This window comes from Pleurodeles waltl, chromosome 7 (genome assembly GCF_031143425.1).
Source record: "Pleurodeles waltl isolate 20211129_DDA chromosome 7, aPleWal1.hap1.20221129, whole genome shotgun sequence".
In the NCBI taxonomy this organism is placed as follows: domain Eukaryota; kingdom Metazoa; phylum Chordata; class Amphibia; order Caudata; family Salamandridae; genus Pleurodeles; species Pleurodeles waltl.
The window spans coordinates 788,504,222-788,525,429 of NC_090446.1; the positions used below are offsets into that span (position 1 = coordinate 788,504,222).

A 21,208-nucleotide genomic window follows, 5' to 3' on the forward strand; every position below is an offset into this window, starting at 1 on the left:
CCCCTACAGTGTCTAAACAAAACCTTAGACATTGTAAGTGCAGGGTAGCCATAAGAGTATATGGTCTGGGAGTCTGTCAAACACGAACTCCACAGCACCATAATGGCTACACTGAAAACTGGGAAGTTTGGTATCAAACTTCTCAGCACAATAAATGCACACTGATGCCAGTGTACATTTTATTGCAAAATACACCCCAGAGGGCACCTTAGAGGTGCCCCCTGAAACTTAACCGACTGTCTGTGTAGGCTGACTAGTTCCAGCAGCCTGCCACACCAGAGACATGTTGCTGGCCCCATGGGGAGAGTGCCTTTGTCACTCTGAGGCCAGTAACAAAGCCTGCACTGGGTGGAGATGCTAACACCTCCCCCAGGCAGGAGCTGTGACACCTGGCGGTGAGCCTCAAAGGCTCACCCCTTTGTCACAGCCCAGCAGGGCACTCCAGCTTAGTGGAGTTGCCCGCCCCCTCCGGCCACGGCCCCCACTTTTGGCGGCAAGGCTGGAGGGAACAAAGAAAGCAACAAGGAGGAGTCACTGGCCAGTCAGGACAGCCCCTAAGGTGTCCTGAGCTGAAGTGACTCTAACTTTTAGAAATCCTCCATCTTGCAGATGGAGGATTCCCCCAATAGGGTTAGGATTGTGACCCCCTCCCCTTGGGAGGAGGCACAAAGAGGGTGTACCCACCCTCAGGGCTAGTAGCCATTGGCTACTAACCCCCCAGACCTAAACACGCCCTTAAATTGAGTATTTAAGGGCTACCCTGAACCCTAGAAAATTAGATTCCTGCAACTACAAGAAGAAGGACTGCCTAGCTGAAAAACCCCTGCAGAGGAAGACCAGAAGACGACAACTGCCTTGGCTCCAGAAACTCACCGGCCTGTCTCCTGCCTTCCAAAGATCCTGCTCCAGCGACGCCTTCCAAAGGGACCAGCGACCTCGACATCCTCTGAGGACTGCCCCTGCTTCGAAAAGACAAGAAACTCCCGAGGACAGCGGACCTGCTCCAAGAAAGGCTGCAACCCTGTTTCCAGCAGCCTTGAAAGAACCCTGCAAGCTCCCCGCAAGAAGCGTGAGAATTGCAACACTGCACCCGGCGACCCCGACTCGGCTGGTGGAGATCCAACACCTCAGGAGGGACCCCAGGACTACTCTGATACTGTGAGTACAAAAACCTGTCCCCCCTGAGCCCCCACAGCGCCGCCTGCAGAGGGAATCCCGAGGCTTCCCCTGACCGCGACTCTCTGAAACCTAAGTCCCGACGCCTGGAAAAGACCCTGCACCCGCAGCCCCCAGGACCTGAAGGACTGAACTTTCACTGGAGAAGTGACCCCCAAGAGTCCCTCTCCCTTGCCCAGGTGGAGGTTTCCCCGAGGAACCCCCCCCTTGTCTGCCTGCAGCGCTGAAGAGATCCCGTGATCTCTCATTGACTAACATTGCGAACCCGACGCTTGTTTCTACACTGCACCCGGCCGCCCCCGCGCCGCTGAGGGTGAAATTTCTGTGTGGGCTTGTGTCCCCCCCCAGTGCCCTACAAAACCCCCCTGGTCTGCCCTCCGAAGACGCGGGTACTTACCTGCAAGCAGACCGGAACCGGGGCACCCCCTTCTCTCCATTCTAGCCTATGCGTTTTGGGCACCACTTTGAACTCTGCACCTGACCGGCCCTGAGCTGCTGGTGTGGTGACTTTGGGGTTGCTCTGAACCCCCAACGGTGGGCTACCTTGGACCAAGAACTGAACCCTGTAAGTGTCTTACTTACCTGGTAAAACTAACAAAAACTTACCTCCCCCAGGAACTGTGAAAATTACACTAAGTGTCCACTTTTTAAGTAGCTATTTGTCAATAACTTGAAAAGTATACATGCAATTGAAATGATTCAAAGTTCCTAATGTACTTACCTGCAATACCTTTCAAACAAGATATTACATGTTAAATTTGAACCTGTGGTTCTTAAAATAAACTAAGAAAAGATATTTTTCTATACAAAAACCTATTGGCTGGATTTGTCTCTGAGTGTGTGTACCTCATTTATTGTCTATGTGTATGTACAACAAATGCTTAACACTACTCCTTGGATAAGCCTACTGCTCGACCACACTACCACAAAATAGAGCATTAGTATTATCTATTTTTACCACTATTTTACCTCTAAGGGGAACCCTTGGACTCTGTGCATGCTATTCCTTACTTTGAAATAGCACATACAGAGCCAACTTCGTACATTGGTGGATCAGCGGTGGGGTACAAGACTTTGCATTTGCTGGACTACTCAGCCAATACCTGATCACACGACAAATTCCAAAATTGTCATTAGAAATTGATTTTTGCAATTTGAAAAGTTTTCTAAATTCTTAAGAGACCTGCTAGGGCCTTGTGTTAGATCCTGTTTAGCATTTCTTTTAGAGTTTAAAAGTTTGTGAAAGTTTGAATTAGAACCTAGAACTAGTTTTAGTTTCTTAAAAAGTATTCCAACTTTTAGAAGCATAATGTCTAATACAGATGTGAATGTGGTGGAACTCGACACCACACCTTACCTCCATCTTAAAATGAGGGAGCTAAGGTCACTCTGTAAAATAAAGAAAATAACAATGGGCCCCAAACCTACCAAAATACAGCTCCAGGAGCTTTTGGCAGAGTTTGAAAAGGCCAACCCCTCTGAGGGTGGCAACTCAGAGGAAGAGGATAGTGACTTGGAGGACAATTCCCCCCTACCAGTCCTATCTAGGGAGAACAGGGTCCCTCAAACCCTGACTCCAAAAATAATAGTCAGAGATGCTGGTTCCCTCACAGGAGAGACCAACACCTCTGAAATCACTGAGGATAGCCCCAGTGAAGAGGACATCCAGTTAGCCAGGATGGCCAAAAGATTGGCTTTGGAAAGACAGATCCTAGCCATAGAGAGGGAAAGACAAGAGATGGGCCTAGGACCCATCAATGGTGGCAGCAACATAAATAGGGTCAGAGATTCTCCTGACATGTTGAAAATCCCTAAAGGGATTGTAACTAAATATGAAGATGGTGATGACATCACCAAATGGTTCACAGCTTTTGAGAGGGCTTGTGTAACCAGAAAAGTGAACAGATCTCACTGGGGTGCTCTCCTTTGGGAAATGTTCACAGGAAAGTGTAGGGATAGACTCCTCACACTCTCTGGAAAAGATGCAGAATCTTATGACCTCATGAAGGGTACCCTGATTGAGGGCTTTGGATTCTCCACTGAGGAGTATAGGATTAGATTCAGGGGGGCTCAAAAATCCTCGAGCCAGACCTGGGTTGACTTTGTAGATTACTCAGTAAAAACACTAGATGGTTGGATTCAAGGCAGTGGTGTAAGTAATTATGATGGGCTGTACAATTTATTTGTGAAAGAACACCTGTTAAGTAATTGTTTCAATGATAAACTGCATCAGCATCTGGTAGACCTAGGACCAATTTCTCCCCAAGAATTGGGAAAGAAGGCGGACCATTGGGTCAAGACAAGGGTGTCCAAAACTTCCACAGGGGGTGACCAAAAGAAAGGGGTCACAAAACCTCCCCAGGGGAAAGGTGGTGAGACAGCCAAAAATAAAAATAGTCAAGAGTCTTCTAAAGGCCCCCAAAAACCTGCACAGGAGGGTGGGCCCAGAGCCTCTTCACAAACCAATCCTGGGTACAAGGGTAAAAACTTTGATCCCAAAAAGGCCTGGTGTCGAAACTGTAGTCAGTCTGGACACCAAACTGGAGACAAGGCCTGTCCCAAGAAAGGTTCCACTCCAAACTCCAATCCAGGTAACACTGGAATGGCTAGTCTCCAAGTGGGATCAACAGTGTGCCCAGAGCAAATCAGGGTCCACACTGAAGCTACTCTAGTCTCTGAGGGTGGGGTGGGTTTAGCCACACTAGCTGCCTGGCCCCCTAACATGCAAAAATACAGGCAGCAGCTCTTTATTAATGGGACAAGTGTAGAGGGCCTGAGGGATACAGGTGCCAGTGTCACCATGGTGACAGAGAAACTGGTTTCCCCTGGCCAATACCTGACTGGAAAAACTTATACAGTCACCAATGCTGACAATCAAACTAAAGCACATCCCATGGCAATGGTAACTTTAGAATGGGGAGGGGTCAATGGCCTGAAACAGGTGGTGGTCTCCTCAAACATCCCAGTAGACTGTCTGCTTGGAAATGACCTGGAGTCCTCAGCATGGGCTGAGGTAGAGCTAAAAACCCATGCAGCCATGCTGGGTATCCCTGAACTGGTGTGTGTAAAAACAAGAGCACAATGCAAGGCACAGGGTGAAAAAGTAGAGCTGGAGTCTGGAAAAATGGCCCAGCCTACCAAGAGAAAAGGAAAGTCAGTTGGGAGACCAACTGCAACACAGTCGGAAAAAGGGAACCTCTCTTCTCAGGAAGAAGTTCTGCCCTCTGAGGGAACTGAGCCTTTGGAACTTGAACCTTATCAGGTTGAGCTCTTAGGCCCAGGGGGACCCTCAAGGGAGGAGCTGTGTAAGGGACAAGAAACCTGTCCCTCTCTTGAAGGCCTTAGGCAGCAAGCTGCTGAAGAGTCCAAAGGCAAGAAAAATGGAACACATAGGGTCTATTGGGAAGATGGACTCCTGTACACTGAGGCCAGAGACCCCAAACCTGGTGCCACTAGGAGAGTGGTAGTGCCTCAGTCGTTCAGAGAGTTTATTCTGACCTTAGCCCATGTGTAGGAAGTTGGCTCTGTATGCACTATTTCAAAGTAAGGAATAGTATGCACAGAGTCCAAGGGTTCCCCTTAGAGGTAAGATAGTGGCAAAAAGAGATAATACTAATGCTCTATTTTGTGGTAGTGTGGTCGAGCAGTAGGCTTATCCAAGGAGTAGTGTTAAGCATTTGTTGTACATACACATAGACAATAAATGAGGTACACACACTCAGAGACAAATCCAGCCAATAGGTTTTTATATAGAAAAATATCTTTTCTTAGTTTATTTTAAGAACCACAGGTTCAAATTCTACATGTAATATCTCATTCGAAAGGTATTGCAGGTAAGTACTTTAGGAACTTCAAATCATCAAAATTGCATGTATACTTTTCAAGTTATTGACAAATAGCTGTTTTAAAAGTGGACACTTAGTGCAATTTTCACAGTTCCTGGGGGAGGTAAGTTTTTGTTAGTTTTACCAGGTAAGTAAGACACTTACAGGGTTCAGTTCTTGGTCCAAGGTAGCCCACCGTTGGGGGTTCAGAGCAACCCCAAAGTCACCACACCAGCAGCTCAGGGCCGGTTAGGTGCAGAGTTCAAAGTGGTGCCCAAAACACATAGGCTAGAATGGAGAGAAGGGGGTGCCCCAGTTCCGGTCTGCTTGCAGGTAAGTACCCGCGTCTTCGGAGGGCAGACCACGGGGGTTTTGTAGGGCACCGGGGGGGACACAAGTCCACACAGAAATTTCACCCTCAGCAGCGCGGGGGCGGCCGGGTGCAGTGTAGGAACAGGCGTCGGATTCGCAATGTTAGTCTATGAGAGATCTCGGGATCTCTTCAGCGCTGCAGGCAGGCAAGGGGGGGATTCCTCGGGGAAACCTCCACTTGGGCAGGGGAGAGGGACTCCTGGGGGTCACTTCTCCAGTGAAAGTCCGGTCCTTCAGGCCCTGGGGGCTGCGGGTGCAGGGTCTCTCCCAGGCGTCGGGACTTTAGGTTCAAAGAGTCGCGGTCAGGGGAAGCCTCGGGATTCCCTCTGCAGGCGGCGCTGTGGGGGCTCAGGGGGGACAGGTTTTGGTACTCACAGTATCAGAGTAGTCCTGGGGTCCCTCCTGAGGTGTTGGATCGCCACCAGCCGAGTCGGGGTCGCCGGGTGCAGTGTTGCAAGTCTCACGCTTCTTGCGGGGAGCTTGCAGGGTTCTTTAAAGCTGCTGGAAACAAAGTTGCAGCTTTTCTTGGAGCAGGTCCGCTGTCCTCGGGAGTTTCTTGTCTTTTCGAAGCAGGGGCAGTCCTCAGAGGATGTCGAGGTCGCTGGTCCCTTTGGAAGGCGTCGCTGGAGCAGGATCTTTGGAAGGCAGGAGACAGGCCGGTGAGTTTCTGGAGCCAAGGCAGTTGTCGTCTTCTGGTCTTCCGCTGCAGGGGTTTTCAGCTGGGCAGTCCTTCTTCTTGTAGTTGCAGGAATCTCCTTTTCTAGGGTTCAGGGTAGCCCTTAAATACTAAATTTAAGGGCGTGTTTAGGTCTGGGGGGTTAGTAGCCAATGGCTACTAGCCCTGAGGGTGGGTACACCCTCTTTGTGCCTCCTCCCAAGGGGAGGGGGTCACAATCCTAACCCTATTGGGGGAATCCTCCATCTGCAAGATGGAGGATTTCTAAAAGTTAGAGTCACTTCAGCTCAGGACACCTTAGGGGCTGTCCTGACTGGCCAGTGACTCCTCCTTGTTTTTCTCATTATTTTCTCCGGCCTTGCCGCCAAAAGTGGGGCCTGGCCGGAGGGGGCGGGCAACTCCACTAGCTGGAGTGTCCTGCTGGGTTGGCACAAAGGAGGTGAGCCTTTGAGGCTCACCGCCAGGTGTGACAATTCCTGCCTGGGGGAGGTGTTAGCATCTCCACCCAGTGCAGGCTTTGTTACTGGCCTCAGAGTGACAAAGGCACTCTCCCCATGGGGCCAGCAACATGTCTCGGTTTGTGGCAGGCTGCTAAAACTAGTCAGCCTACACAGATAGTTGGTTAAGTTTCAGGGGGCACCTCTAAGGTGCCCTCTGGGGTGTATTTTGCAATAAAATGTACACTGGCATCAGTGTGCATTTATTGTGCTGAGAAGTTTGATACCAAACTTCCCAGTTTTCAGTGTAGCCATTATGGTGCTGTGGAGTTCGTGTTTGACAGACTCCCAGACCATATACTCTTATGGCTACCCTGCACTTACAATGTCTAAGGTTTTGTTTAGACACTGTAGGGGTACCATGCTCATGCACTGGTACCCTCACCTATGGTATAGTGCACCCTGCCTTAGGGCTGTAAGGCCTGCTAGAGGGGTGACTGACCTATACTTGCATAGGCAGTGAGAGGCTGGCATGGCACCCTGAGGGGAGTGCCATGTCGACTTACTCGTTTTGTCCTCACTAGCACACACAAGCTGGCAAGCAGAGTGTCTGTGCTTAGTGAGAGGTCTCCAGGGTGGCATAAGACATGCTGCAGCCCTTAGAGACCTTCCTTGGCATCAGGGCCCTTGGTACTAGAAGTACCAGTTACAAGGGACTTATCTGGATGCCAGGGTCTGCCAATTGTGGATACAAAAGTACAGGTTAGGGAAAGAACACTGGTGCTGGGGCCTGGTTAGCAGGCCTCAGCACACTTTCAATTGTAAACATAGCATCAGCAAAGGCAAAAAGTCAGGGGGCAACCATGCCAAGGAGGCATTTCCTTACACAACCCCCCCCCAAACGAAAGAGGCTGAGACTAACCTTTCCCAAGAGAGTCTTCATTTTCTAAGTGGAAGAACCTGGAAAGGCCATCTGCATTGGCATGGGCAGTCCCAGGTCTGTGTTCCACTATAAAGTCCATTCCCTGTAGGGAGATGGACCACCTCAACAGTTTAGGATTTTCACCTTTCATTTGCATCAGCCATTTGAGAGGTCTGTGGTCAGTTTGAACTAGGAAGTGAGTCCCAAAGAGGTATGGTCTCAGCTTCTTCAGGGACCAAACCACAGCAAAGGCCTCCCTCTCAATGGCACTCCAACGCTGCTCCCTGGGGAGTAACCTCCTGCTAATGAAAGCAACAGGCTGGTCAAGGCCATCATCATTTGTTTGGGACAAAACTGCCCCTATCCCATGTTCAGAGGCATCAGTCTGCACAATGAACTGCTTAGAATAATCTGGAGCTTTTAGAACTGGTGCTGAGCACATTGCTTGTTTCAGGGTGTCAAAGGCCTGTTGGCATTCCACAGTCCAGTTCACTTTCTTGGGCATTTTCTTGGAGGTGAGTTCAGTGAGGGCTGTCACAATGGATCCATATCCCTTCACAAACCTCCTGTAATACCCAGTCAAGCCAAGGAATGCCCTGACTTGAGTCTGGGTTTTTGGAGCTACCCAGTCCAGAATAGTCTGGATCTTGGGTTGGAGTGGCTGAACTTGGCCTCCACCTACAAGGTGGCCCAAGTAAACCACAGTTCCCTGCCCTATCTGGCATTTGGATGCCTTGATAGAGAGGCCTGCAGATTGCAGAGCCTTCAAAACCTTCTTCAGGTGGACCAGGTGATCCTGCCAGGTGGAGCTAAAGACAGCAATATCATCAAGATAAGCTGTGCTAAAGGACTCCAAGCCAGCAAGGACTTGATTCACCAACCTTTGGAAGGTGGCAGGGGCATTCTTTAAACCAAAGGGCATAACAGTAAACTGATAATGCCCATCAGGTGTGGAGAATGCTGTTTTCTCTTTTGCTCCAGGTGCCATTTTTATTTGCCAGTTCCCTGCTGTCAAGTCAAAGGTACTTAAGAATTTGGCAGCACCTAATTTATCTATGAGCTCATCAGCTCTAGGAATTGGATGAGCATCTGTCTTGGTGACAGAATTGAGCCCTCTGTAGTCCACACAAAACCTCATCTCTTTCTTTCCATCTTTGGTGTGAGGTTTGGGGACTAAGACCACTGGGCTAGCCCAGGGGCTGTCAGAGCGCTCAATTACTCCCAATTCCAGCATCTTGTGGACTTCCACCTTGATGCTTTCCTTAACATGTTCAGACTGTCTAAAGATTTTGTTCTTGACAGGCATGCTGTCTCCTGTGTCCACATCATGGGTACACAGGTGTGTCTGACCAGGGGTTAAGGAGAAGAGTTCAGGAAACTGTTGTAGGACTCTCCTACAATCAGCTTGCTGTTGGCCAGAGAGGGTGTCTGAGTAGATCACTCCATCTACTGTGCCATCTTTTGGGTCTGATGACAGAAGATCAGGGAGAGGTTCACTCTCTGCCTCCTGATCCTCATCTGTTACCATCAACAGATTCACATCAGCCCTGTCATGGAAGAGTTTAAGGCGGTTCACATGGATCACCCTCTTGGGGCTCCTGCTTGTGCCCAGGTCCACCAGGTAGGTGACCTGACTCTTCCTTTCTAGTACTGGGTAAGGGCCACTCAATTTGTCCTGGAGTGCCCTGGGAGCCACAGGCTCCAGAACCCAGACTTTCTGCCCTGGTTGGAACTCAACCAGTGCAGCCTTTTGGTCATACCAAAACTTCTGGAGCTGTTGGCTGGCCTCAAGGTTTTTGGTTGCCTTTTCCATGTACTCTGCCATTCTAGAGCGAAGGCCAAGTACATAGTCCACTATGTCTTGCTTAGGCTCATGGAGAGGTCTCTCCCAGCCTTCTTTAACAAGAGCCATTGGTCCTCTTACAGGATGACCAAACAGAAGTTCAAAGGGTGAGAATCCTACTCCCTTCTGTGGCACCTCTCTGTAAGCGAAAAGTAGACATGGCAAGAGGACATCCCATCTCCTTTTGAGTTTTTCTGGGAGCCCCATGATCATGCCTTTTAATGTCTTGTTGAATCTCTCAACTAAGCCATTAGTTTGTGGATGGTATGGTGTAGTGAATTTATAAGTCACTCCACACTCATTCCACATGTGCTTTAGGTATGCTGACATGAAGTTGGTACCTCTGTCAGACACCACCTCCTTAGGGAAACCCACTCTGGTAAAGATACCAATGAGGGCCTTGGCTACTGCAGGGGCAGTAGTCGACCTAAGGGGAATAGCTTCAGGATACCTGGTAGCATGATCCACTACTACCAGGATATACATATTTCCTGAGGCTGTGGGAGGTTCTAGTGGACCCACTATGTCCACACCCACTCTTTCAAAGGGAACCCCCACCACTGGAAGTGGAATGAGGGGGGCCTTTGGATGCCCACCTGTCTTACCACTGGCTTGACAGGTGGGGCAGGAGAGGCAAAACTCCTTAACCATGTTGGACATATTGGGCCAGTAGAAGTGGTTGACTAACCTCTCCCACGTCTTGGTTTGTCCCAAATGTCCAGCAAGGGGAATGTCATGGGCCAATGTTAGGATGAACTTCCTGAACAGCTGAGGCACTACCACTCTCCTAGTGGCACCAGGTTTGGGGTCTCTGGCCTCAGTGTACAGGAGTCCATCTTCCCAATAGACCCTATGCGTTCCATTTTTCTTGCCTTTGGACTCTTCAGCAGCTTGCTGCCTAAGGCCTTCAAGAGAGGGACAGGTTTCTTGTCCCTTACACAGCTCCTCCCTTGAGGGTCCCCCTGGGCCTAAGAGCTCAACCTGATAAGGTTCAAGCTCCAAAGGCTCAGTTCCCTCAGAGGGCAGAACTTCTTCCTGAGAAGAGAGGTTCCCTTTCTTTTGCTGTGTTGTAGTTGGTTTCCCAACTGACTTTCCTGTTCTCTTGGTAGGCTGGGCCATTCTTCCAGACTCCAGCTCTACTTGTTCACCCTGTGCCTTGCACTGTGCTCTTGTTTTCACACACACCAGTTCAGGGATACCCAGCATTGCTGCATGGGTTTTTAGTTCCACCTCAGCCCATGCTGAGGACTCCAGGTCATTTCCAAGCAGACAGTCCATTGGGATATTTGAGGAGACCACCACCTGTTTCAGGCCATTGACCCCTCCCCATTCTAAAGTAACCATTGCCATGGGATGTACTTTTCTCTGATTGTCAGCGTTGGTGACTGTGTAAGTTTTTCCAGTCAGGTATTGGCCAGGGGAAACCAGTTTCTCTGTCACCATGGTGACACTGGCACCTGTATCCCTCAGGCCCTCTATTCTAGTCCCATTAATTAAGAGTTGCTGTCTGTATTTTTGCATGTTAGGCGGCCAGACAGCTAGTGTGGCTAAATCCACCCCACCCTCAGAAACTAGAGTAGCTTCAGTGTGGACCCTGATTTGCTCTGGGCACACTGTTGATCCCACTTGGAGACTAGCCATACCAGTGTTACCTGGATGGGAGTTTGGAGTGGAACCTTTCTTGGGACAGGCCTTGTCTCCAGTTTGGTGTCCATGCTGTTTACAGCTATGACACCAGGCCTTTTTGGGATCAAAGTTTTTACCCTTGTACCCATTGTTTTGTGAAGAGGCTCTGGGCCCACCCTCCTGTGCAGGTTTTTGGGGGCCTGTAGAAGACTCTTTACTATTTTTAGTTTTGGTTGTCTCATCACCCTTCCCCTGGGGAGTCTTTGTGACCCCTTTCTTTTGGTCACCCCCTGTTGAAGTCTTGGACACCCTTGTCTTGACCCAATGGTCCGCCTTCTTTCCCAATTCTTGGGGAGAAATTGGTCCTAGGTCTACCAGATGCTGATGCAGTTTATCATTGAAACAATTACTTAACAGGTGTTCTTTCACAAATAAATTGTACAGCCCATCATAATTACTTATACCACTGCCTTGAATCCAACCATCTAGTGTTTTCACTGAGTAGTCAACAAAGTCAACCCAGGTCTGGCTCGAGGACTTTTGAGCCCCCCTGAACCTAATCCTGTACTCCTCAGTGGAGAATCCAAAGCCCTCAATCAGGGTACCCTTCATGAGGTCATAAGATTCTGCATCTTTTCCAGAGAGTGTGAGGAGTCTATCCCTACACTTTCCAGTGAACATTTCCCAAAGGAGAGCACCCCAGTGAGATCTGTTCACTTTTCTGGTTACACAAGCCCTCTCAAAAGCTGTGAACCACTTGGTGATGTCATCACCATCTTCAAATTTTGTCACAATCCCTTTGGGGATTTTTAACATGTCAGGAGAATCTCTGACCCTATTTATATTGCTGCCACCATTGATGGGTCCTAGGCCCATCTCTTGTCTTTCCCTTTCTATGGCTAGGAGCTGTCTCTCTAAAGCCAATCTTTTGGCCATCCTGGCTAACAGGAGGTCATCTTCACTGAGAGCATCCTCAGTGATTTCAGAAATGTGGGACCCTCCTGTGAGGGACTCACTATTTCTGACTAACACAGTTGGAGACAGGACTTGAGGGGTCCTGTTCTCCCTATTTAGGACTGGAGGAGGGACATTGGTCTCCAAGTCACTAATTTCTTCCTCTGTGAGGTCATCATCAGAGGGGTTGGCTTTTTCAAACTCTGCCAACAGCTCCTGGAGCTGAATTTTGGTAGGTCTGGAGCCAATGGTTATTTTTTTGATATTACAGAGAGACCTTAGCTCCCTCATCTTAAGATGGAGGTAAGGTGTGGTGTCGAGTTCCACCACATTCATCTCTGTATCAGACATTATTTTGCTAAAAGTTGGAAGACTTTTTAAAGAATCTAAAGCTGTTTCTAGAATCTAATTTCAAACCTTTAACAAACTTTTAAACTCTAAAAGACAATGCTAAACAGGGACTTAACACACAAGGCCCTAGCAGGACTTTTAAGAATTTAGAAAAATTTCAAATTGCAAAAATGAATTTCTAATGACAATTTTGGAATTTGTCGTGTGATCAGGTATTGGCTGAGTAGTCCAGCAAATGCAAAGTCTTGTACCCCACCGCTGATCCACCAATGTAGGAAGTTGGCTCTGTATGCACTATTTCAAAGTAAGGAATAGTATGCACAGAGTCCAAGGGTTCCCCTTAGAGGTAAGATAGTGGCAAAAAGAGATAATACTAATGCTCTATTTTGTGGTAGTGTGGTCGAGCAGTAGGCTTATCCAAGGAGTAGTGTTAAGCATTTGTTGTACATACACATAGACAATAAATGAGGTACACACACTCAGAGACAAATCCAGCCAATAGGTTTTTATATAGAAAAATATCTTTTCTTAGTTTATTTTAAGAACCACAGGTTCAAATTCTACATGTAATATCTCATTCGAAAGGTATTGCAGGTAAGTACTTTAGGAACTTCAAATCATCAAAATTGCATGTATACTTTTCAAGTTATTGACAAATAGCTGTTTTAAAAGTGGACACTTAGTGCAATTTTCACAGTTCCTGGGGAAGGTAAGTTTTTGTTAGTTTTACCAGGTAAGTAGTACACTTACAGGGTTCAGTTCTTGGTCCAAGGTAGCCCACCGTTGGGGGTTCAGAGCAACCCCAAAGTCACCACACCAGCAGCTCAGGGCCGGTTAGGTGCAGAGTTCAAAGTGGTGCCCAAAACACATAGGCTAGAATGGAGAGAAGGGGGTGCCTCGGTTCCGGTCTGCTTGCAGGTAAGTACCCGCGTCTTCGGAGGGCAGACCAGGGGGGTTTTGTAGGGCACCGGGGGGGGACACAAGTCCACATTAATTTCACCCTCAGCAGCGCGGGGGCGGCCGGGTGCAGTGTAGGAACAGGCGTCGGATTCGCAATGTTAGTCTATGAGCGATCTCGGGATCTCTTCAGCGCTGCAGGCAGGCAAGGGGGGGATTCCTCGGGGAAACCTCCACTTGGGCAGGGGAGAGGGACTCCTGGGGGTCACTTCTCCAGTGAAAGTCCGGTCCTTCAGGCCCTGGGGGCTGCGGGTGCAGGGTCTCTCCCAGGCGTCGGGACTTTAGGTTCAAAGAGTCGCGGTCAGGGGAAGCCTCGGGATTCCCTCTGCAGGCGGCGCTGTGGGGGCTCAGGGGGGACAGGTTTTGGTACTCACAGTATCAGAGTAGTCCTGGGGTCCCTCCTGAGGTGTTGGATCGCCACCAGCCGAGTCGGGGTCGCCGGGTGCAGTGTTGCAAGTCTCACGCTTCTTGCGGGGAGCTTGCAGGGTTCTTTAAAGCTGCTGGAAACAAAGTTGCAGCTTTTCTTGGAGCAGGTCCGCTGTCCTCGGGAGTTTCTTGTCTTTTCGAAGCAGGGGCAGTCCTCAGAGGATGTCGAGGTCGCTGGTCCCTTTGGAAGGCGTCGCTGGAGCAGGATCTTTGGAAGGCAGGAGACAGGCCGGTGAGTTTCTGGAGCCAAGGCAGTTGTCGTCTTCTGGTCTTCCGCTGCAGGGGTTTTCAGCTAGGCAGTCCTTCTTCTTGTAGTTGCAGGAATCTCCTTTTCTAGGGTTCAGGGTAGCCCTTAAATACTAAATTTAAGGGCGTGTTTAGGTCTGGGGGGTTAGTAGCCAATGGCTACTAGCCCTGAGGGTGGGTACACCCTCTTTGTGCCTCCTCCCAAGGGGAGGGGGTCACAATCCTAACCCTATTGGGGGAATCCTCCATCTGCAAGATGGAGGATTTCTAAAAGTTAGAGTCACTTCAGCTCAGGACACCTTAGGGGCTGTCCTGACTGGCCAGTGACTCCTCCTTGTTTTTCTCATTATTTTCTCCGGCCTTGCCGCCAAAAGTGGGGCCTGGCCGGAGGGGGCGGGCAACTCCACTAGCTGGAGTGTCCTGCTGGGTTGGCACAAAGGAGGTGAGCCTTTGAGGCTCACCGCCAGGTGTGACAATTCCTGCCTGGGGGAGGTGTTAGCATCTCCACCCAGTGCAGGCTTTGTTACTGGCCTCAGAGTGACAAAGGCACTCTCCCCATGGGGCCAGCAACATGTCTCGGTTTGTGGCAGGCTGCTAAAACTAGTCAGCCTACACAGATAGTTGGTTAAGTTTCAGGGGGCACCTCTAAGGTGCCCTCTGGGGTGTATTTTACAATAAAATGTACACTGGCATCAGTGTGCATTTATTGTGCTGAGAAGTTTGATACCAAACTTCCCAGTTTTCAGTGTAGCCATTATGGTGCTGTGGAGTTCGTGTTTGACAAACTCCCAGACCATATACTCTTATGGCTACCCTGCACTTACAATGTCTAAGGTTTTGTTTAGACACTGTAGGGGTACCATGCTCATGCACTGGTACCCTCACCTATGGTATAGTGCACCCTGCCTTAGGGCTGTAAGGCCTGCTAGAGGGGTGTCTTACCTATACTGCATAGGCAGTGAGAGGCTGGCATGGCACCCTGAGGGGAGTGCCATGTCGACTTACTCGTTTTGTCCTCACTAGCACACACAAGCTGGCAAGCAGAGTGTCTGTGCTTAGTGAGAGGTCTCCAGGGTGGCATAAGACATGCTGCAGCCCTTAGAGACCTTCCTTGGCATCAGGGCCCTTGGTACTAGAAGTACCAGTTACAAGGGACTTATCTGGATGCCAGGGTCTGCCAATTGTGGATACAAAAGTACAGGTTAGGGAAAGAACACTGGTGCTGGGGCCTGGTTAGCAGGCCTCAGCACACTTTCAATTGTAAACATAGCATCAGCAAAGGCAAAAAGTCAGGGGGCAACCATGCCAAGGAGGCATTTCCTTACACCATGATATTCCCCTTGCTGGGCATTTGGGACAAACCAAGACGTGGGAGAGGTTAGTCAACCACTTCCACTGGCCCAATATGTCCCAGAAGGTGAAGGAGTTTTGCCTCTCCTGCCCCACCTGTCAATCCAGTGGTAAGACAGGTGGGCACCCAAAGGCCCCCCTCATTCCACTTCCAGTGGTGGGGGTCCCCTTTGAAAGAGTGGGTGTGGACATAGTTGGTCCACTAGAACCTCCCACAGCCTCAGGAAATATGTACATCCTAGTAGTAGTGGATCATGCTACTAGGTATCCTGAAGCTATTCCCCTTAGGTCGACTGCTGCCCCTGCAGTAGCCAAGGCCCTCATTGGTATCTTTACCAGAGTGGGTTTCCCTAAGGAGGTGGTGTCTGACAGAGGTACCAACTTCATGTCAGCATACCTAAAACACATGTGGAATGAGTGTGGAGTGACTTACAAATTCACTACACCATACCATCCACAAACTAATGGCTTAGTTGAGAGATTCAACAAGACATTAAAAGGCATGATCATGGGGCTCCCAGAAAAACTCAAAAGGAGATGGGATGTCCTCTTGCCATGTCTGCTTTTTGCTTACAGAGAGGTGCCACAGAGGGGAGTAGGATTCTCACCCTTTGAACTTCTGTTTGGCCACCCTGTAAGGGGACCACTTGCTCTTGTTAAAGAAGGCTGGGAGAGACCTCTTCATGAGCCTAAACAAGACATAGTGGACTATGTACTTGGCCTTCGCTCTAGAATGGCATAGTACATGGAAAAGGCAACCAAAAACCTTGAGGCCAGCCAACAGCTCCAGAAGTTTTGGTATGACCAAAAGGCTGCACTGGTTGAGTTCCAACCAGGGCAGAAAGTCTGGGTTCTGGAGCCTGTGGCTCCCAGGGCACTCCAGGACAAATGGAGTGGCCCTTACCCAGTGCTAGAAAGGAAGAGTCAGGTCACCTACCTGGTGGACCTGGGCACAAGCAGGAGCCCCAAGAGGGTGATCCATGTGAACCGCCTTAAGCTCTTCCATGACAGGGCTGATGTGAATCTGTTGATGGTAACAGATGAGGATCAGGAGGCAGAGAGTGAACCTCTCCCTGACCTTCTGTCATCAGACCCAAAAGATGGCACAGTAGATGGAGTGATCTACTCAGACACCCTCTCTGGCCAACAGCAAGCTGATTGTAGGAGAGTCCTACAACAGTTTCCTGAACTCTTCTCCTTAACCCCTGGTCAGACACACCTGTGTACCCATGATGTGGACACAGGAGACAGCATGCCTGTCAAAAACAAAATCTTTAGACAGTCTGACCATGTTAAGGAAAGCATCAAGGTGGAAGTCCACAAGATGCTGGAATTGGGAGTAATTGAGCGCTCTGACAGCCCCTGGGCTAGCCCAGTGGTCTTAGTCCCCAAACCTCACACCAAAGATGGAAAGAAAGAGATGAGGTTTTGTGTGGACTACAGAGGGCTCAATTCTGTCACCAAGACAGATGCTCATCCAATTCCTAGAGCTGATGAGCTCATAGATAAATTAGGTGCTGCCAAATTCTTAAGTACCTTTGACTTGACAGCAGGGTACTGGCAAATAAAAATGGCACCTGGAGCAAAAGAGAAAACAGCATTCTCCACACCTGATGGGCATTATCAGTTTACTGTTATGCCCTTTGGTTTAAAGAATGCCCCTGCCACCTTCCAAAGGTTGGTGAATCAAGTCCTTGCTGGCTTGGAGTCCTTTAGCACAGCTTATCTTGATGATATTGCTGTCTTTAGCTCCACCTGGCAGGATCACCTGGTCCACCTGAAGAAGGTTTTGAAGGCTCTGCAATCTGCAGGCCTCTCTATCAAGGCATCCAAATGCCAGATAGGGCAGGGAACTGTGGTTTACTTGGGCCACCTTGTAGGTGGAGGCCAAGTTCAGCCACTCCAACCCAAGATCCAGACTATTCTGGACTGGGTAGCTCCAAAAACCCAGACTCAAGTCAGGGCATTCCTTGGGTTGACTGGGTATTACAGGAGGTTTGTGAAGGGATATGGATCCATTGTGACAGCCCTCACTGAACTCACCTCCAAGAAAATGCCCAAGAAAGTGAACTGGACTGTGGAATGCCAACAGGCCTTTGACACCCTGAGACAAGCAATGTGCTCAGCACCAGTTCTCAAAGCTCCAGATTATTCTAAGCAGTTCATTGTGCAGACAGATGCCTCTGAACATGGGATAGGGGCAGTTTTGTCCCAAACAAATGATGATGGCCTTGACCAGCCTGTTGCTTTCATTAGCAGGAGGTTACTCCCCAGGGAGCAGCGTTGGAGTGCCATTGAGAGGGAGGCCTTTGCTGTGGTTTGGTCCCTTAAGAAGCTGAGACCATACCTCTTTGGGACTCACTTCCTAGTTCAAACTGACCACAGACCTCTCAAATGGCTGATGCAAATGAAAGGTGAAAATCCTAAACTGTTGAGGTGGTCCATCTCCCTACAGGGAATGGACTTTATAGTGGAACACAGACCTGGGACTGCCCATGCCAATGCAGATGGCCTTTCCAGGTTCTTCCACTTAGAAAATGAAGACTCTCTTGGGAAAGGTTAGTCTCAAACCTCTTTCGTTTGGGGGGGGGGTTGTGTAAGGAAATGCCTCCTTGGCATGGTTGCCCCCTGACTTTTTGCCTTTGCTGATGCTATGTTTACAATTGAAAGTGTGCTGAGGCCTGCTAACCAGGCCCCAGCACCAGTGTTCTTTTCCTAACCTGTACTTTTGTATCCACAATTGGCAGACCCTGGCATCCAGATAAGTCCCTTGTAACTGGTACTTCTGGTACCAAGGGCCCTGATGCCAAGGAAGGTCTCTAAGGGCTGCAGCATGTCTTATGCCACCCTGGAGACCTCTCACTCAGCACAGACACACTGCTTGCCAGCTTGTGTGTGCTAGTGAGGACAAAACGAGTAAGTCGACATGGCACTCCCCTCAGGGTGCCATGCCAGCCTCTCACTGCCTATGCAGTATAGGTAAGACACCCCCTCTAGCAGGCCTTACAGCCCTAAGGCAGGGTGCACTATACCATAGGTGAGGGTACCAGTGCATGAGCATGGTACCCCTACAGTGTCTAAACAAAACCTTAGACATTGTAAGTGCAGGGTAGCCATAAGAGTATATGGTCTGGGAGTCTGTCAAACACGAACTCCACAGCACCATAATGGCTACACTGAAAACTGGGAAGTTTGGTATCAAACTTCTCAGCACAATAAATGCACACTGATGCCAGTGTACATTTTATTGCAAAATACACCCCAGAGGGCACCTTAGAGGTGCCCCCTGAAACTTAACCGACTGTCTGTGTAGGCTGACTAGTTCCAGCAGCCTGCCACACCAGAGACATGTTGCTGGCCCCATGGGGAGAGTGCCTTTGTCACTCTGAGGCCAGTAACAAAGCCTGCACTGGGTGGAGATGCTAACACCTCCCCCAGGCAGGAGCTGTGACACCTGGCGGTGAGCCTCAAAGGCTCACCCCTTTGTCACAGCCCAGCAGGGCACTCCAGCTTAGTGGAGTTGCCCGCCCCCTCCGGCCACGGCCCCCACTTTTGGCGGCAAGGCTGGAGGGAACAAAGAAAGCAACAAGGAGTCGTCACTGGCCAGTCAGGACAGCCCCTAAGGTGTCCTGAGCTGAAGTGACTCTAACTTTTAGAAATCCTCCATCTTGCAGATGGAGGATTCCCCCAATAGGGTTAGGATTGTGACCCCCCTCCCCTTGGGAGGAGGCACAAAGAGGGTGTACCCACCCTCAGGGCTAGTAGCCATTGGCTACTAACCCCCCAGACCTAAACACGCCCTTAAATTTAGTATTTAAGGGCTACCCTGAACCCTAGAAAATTAGATTCCTGCAACTACAAGAAGAAGGACTGCCTAGCTGAAAAACCCCTGCAGAGGAAGACCAGAAGACAACTGCCTTGGCTCCAGAAACTCACCGGCCTGTCTCCTGCCTTCCAAAGATCCTGCTCCAGCGACGCCTTCCAAAGGGACCAGCGACCTCGACATCCTCTGAGGACTGCCCCTGCTTCGACAAGACCAGAAACTCCGAGGACAGCGGACCTGCTCCAAGAAAGGCTGCAACTTTGTTTCCAGCAGCCTTGAAAGAACCCTGCAAGCTCCCCGCAAGAAGCGTGAGACTTGCAACACTGCACCCGGCGACCCCGACTCGGCTGGTGGAGATCCAACACCTCAGGAGGGACCCCAGGACTACTCTGATACTGTGAGTACAAAAACCTGTCCGCCCTGAGCCCACACAGCGCCGCCTGCAGAGGGAATCCCGCGGCTTCCCCTGACCGCGACTCTCTGAAACCTAAGTCCCGACGCCTGGAAAAGACCCTGCACCCGCAGCCCCCAGGACCTGAAGGACTGAACTTTCACTGGAGAAGTGACCCCCAGGAGTCCCTCTCCCTTGCCCAGGTGGAGGTTTCCCCGAGGAACCCCCCCCCTTGCCTGCCTGCAGCGCTGAAGAGATCCCGTGATCTCTCATTGACTAACATTGCGAACCCGACCGCTTGTTTCTACACTGCACCCGGCCGCCCCCGCGCCGCTGAGGGTGAAATTTCTGTGTGGGCTTGTGTCCCCCCCCCAGTGCCCTACAAAACCCCCCTGGTCTGCCCTCCGAAGACGCGGGTACTTACCTGCAAGCAGACCGGAACCGGGGCACCCCCTTCTCTCCATTCTAGCCTATGCGTTTTGGGCACCACTTTGAACTCTGCACCTGACCGGCCCTGAGCTGCTGGTGTGGTGACTTTGGGGTTGCTCTGAACCCCAACGGTGGGCTACCTTGGACCAAGAACTGAACCCTGTAAGTGTCTTACTTACCTGGTAAAACTAACAAAAACTTACCTCCCCCAGGAACTGTGAAAATTGCACTAAGTGTCCACTTTTAAAGTAGCTATTTGTCAATAACTTGAAAAGTATACATGCAATTGAAATGATTCAAAGTTCCTAATGTACTTACCTGCAATACCTTTCAACAAGATATTACATGTTAAATTTGAACCTGTGGTTCTTAAAATAAACTAAGAAAAGATATTTTTCTATAACAAAACCTATTGGCTGGATTTGTCTCTGAGTGTGTGTACCTCATTTATTGTCTATGTGTATGTACAACAAATGCTTAACACTACTCCTTGGATAAGCCTACTGCTCGACCACACTACCACAAAATAGAGCATTAGTATTATCTATTTTTACCACTATTTTACCTCTAAGGGGAACCCTTGACTCTGTGCATGCTATTCCTTACTTTGAAATAGCACATACAGAGCCAACTTCCTACAGTAGGTGAAAGTAACATTCCACAAAATGAGTTGCAGGTGATAACTGTTGTAAGGAAATGCCTCCTTGCATGGTTACCCCCTGACTTTTTGCCTTTGCTGATGCCAAGTTATGATTTGAAAGTGTGCTGAGGCCTGCTAACCAGGCCCCAGTGTTCTTTCCCTAAAACTGTACTTTTGTCTCCACAATTGGCGCACCCTGGCATCCAGGTAAGCCCCTTGTAACTGGTACCCCTGGTACCAAGGGCCCTGATGCCAGGGAAGGTCTCTAAGGAGTGCAGCATGTCTTATGCCACCCTGGGCACCCCTCACTCATCACATAAACACTGCTGGCCAGCTTGGCTGTGCTGGTGGGGAGAAAATGAATAAGTCAACATGGCACTCCCCTCCGAGTACCATGCCAACCTCACACTGCCTGTGGCATAGGTAAGTCACCCCTCTAGCAGGCCTTACAGCCCTAAGGCAGGGTGCACTATACCACAGGTGAGGGCATAGGTGCTTGAGCACTATGCCCCTACAGTGTCTAAGCAAAACCTTAGACATTGTCAGTGCAGGGTAGCTGTAAAGAAATGGCTCCCTGTTGCAGTTACCCCCCACTTTTTGCCTGATACTGATGCTGACTTGACTGAGAAGTGTGCTGGGACCCTGCTAACCAGGCCCCAGCACCAGTGTTCCTTCACCTAAAATGTACCATTGTATCCACAATTGGCACACCCTGCATTCAGATAAGTCCCTTGTAACTGGTACTTCTAGTACCAAGGGCCCTGA

The 21,208-nt window shown here is 49.7% G+C and overlaps 1 protein-coding gene across 1 annotated transcript in view; it reads left to right on the forward strand.

Moving 5' to 3' along the window:
• HSPA9 (heat shock protein family A (Hsp70) member 9) overlaps positions 1–21,208 on the forward strand; it is a 324,302-nt gene that overhangs the window by 105,704 nt on the left and 197,390 nt on the right. The gene's annotated exons all lie outside the window — the stretch shown is intronic.